This window comes from Pongo pygmaeus, chromosome 7, assembly GCF_028885625.2.
Source record: "Pongo pygmaeus isolate AG05252 chromosome 7, NHGRI_mPonPyg2-v2.0_pri, whole genome shotgun sequence".
Classification (NCBI taxonomy): Eukaryota; Metazoa; Chordata; class Mammalia; order Primates; family Hominidae; genus Pongo; species Pongo pygmaeus.
Window position 1 is genome coordinate 77,932,294 of NC_072380.2, and position 2,037 is coordinate 77,934,330.

The window sequence follows — 2,037 nt, forward strand, 5'->3', positions numbered from 1 at the left end:
TTAAGATCTTAAGCCAATTGGTTATAGTTTATTTTAATGATGAGGTAGGAGGCAGGACTAAACTCTGGAGGTGGGGCTCAGACATGGGACCAAATTGAAGACTAGCTAAAATAGGGCTGGGGTGAAGCTGCATTCCATGAGACATGCCCACCAGTATGCCATGTTAGTTTACCATTGCCATGCCAGTGCTCAGAAGTTACTGCCCCTTTCCATGGCAATGACCTGATGACTTGTAAGTTATCATTCTTTTGCTAGAAATTTCTGCAAATCACACCCCTTAATTTGCATATAATTAAAAGTGGGTATAAATATGACTGCAAAACTGCCCTTGAGCTGCTTCTCTGAGCACACTGCCTACAGGGTGGCCCTGCTCTGCAAAGACCAGTACCTCTGCTTCTGTATACTGCCACTTCACTAACAGTTGCTGTTTAACACCACTGGCTTACCCTTGTATTCTTTCCTGGGTGAAGCCAAGAACCCTCCTAGGCTAAGTCCCAATTTTGAGGCTCACCTGTCTTGCATCAATGGGTTGAATTATGGATGCCCCACCACCCCGCCAAAAAATATATATGTTGAGATCCTAACCTCCAGTTCCTCAGAATGTGAACTTATTTGGAAAAAGGGTCATTGCAGATGTAATTAGTTAAATTAAGATAAGATCACAGGATTAGGATGCACTATGAAGATGTCCTTATAAGAAGACAATGATGACCAGGGGTGGTGGCTCATGCCTGTCATCACAGCACTTTGGGAGGCCTGGGGGGGCAGATCACTTGAGGTCAGGAGTTTGAGACCAGCCTGACCAAAATGGAGAAACCCCATCTCTACTAAAAATACAAAATTACCTGGACGTGGTGGTGCATGCCTGCAATCTCAGCTACTCAGGAGGCTGAGGCAGGAGAATCACTTGAACCTGCAAGGCGGAGGTTGCGGTGAGCCAAGATCGTGCCATTGCACTCCAGCCTGGGCAATAAGAGCGAAATCCCATCTCCAAAAAAAAAAAAGAGACAATGATGTGAAGACAGCATAATCCCCTAACCATTATGACAGATGTCCTCATGAGAAGACAGCAATGTGAAGGCATAGACACAGGAAGAATGCCACGTGAAGATGACACCAGAGGCTGGATTGATGCATCTACGAGTCAAGGATGGCAAGTATTGTCTGCCATCACCAGAAGCAAGGAGAGAGGCATGGAACAGATTCTCCCTCAGAGGTGCTGGCAAGAATCAACCCTGTTGACACCTTGATTTTGGACTTCTGACCTCTATAACTGTGAGATCATAAATTTCTCTTGTTTTAAACCAACTTTGTGGTACTCTGTTGCAGAAGCTCTAGGGAATTAATACACAGGGTTTTAATCAAAATTTTTGAAAAGTCTTTAATTTTTTTAAAATTTCAAATCAATTTTTCATTCATTTGTTTATTCACCAAATATTTATTGAATGACTACTATCTGTTAGGCACTCTGGTAGGCACTAGAGATGAGATAGAGACTGGCCCCTGCCCTAATGATGTTAAAATTTTAATGGAGAAGAGTGGAAATAAACAAATAAATACAGTCATGCATTACTTAATGACAGGAATACATTCTCAGAAGTGTCCTTAGATGATTTTGTCATTGTGCGACTGTCATAGGTTAGTATAACTAACCTAGAAAGTATAGCCTACCACATGCCTAGGCTACGTGGGATACCCCATTGCAACTAGGCTCCAAACCTGTAAAGCATATTATACTGAATACTGTCGGCAATTGTAACACAATGGTATTTATGTATCTAAATATATCTAAACATAAAAAAGTTAAAGTAAAAATATTGCATTAAAGATTTTTAAAATGATGCTCCTGTATGGGACACTTATCACAAATAAAGCTTGCAGACTGGAAGTTGCTCTGGGTGAGTCAGTGAGTGAGTGGTGAGTGAATGTGAAGGCCTAGAACATTACTGTACACTACTGTAGACTTTATAAATACTGTACACATAGGCTACACTCAATTTATTTAAAAAATTATTTCTTCAATAATAAATTAAACTT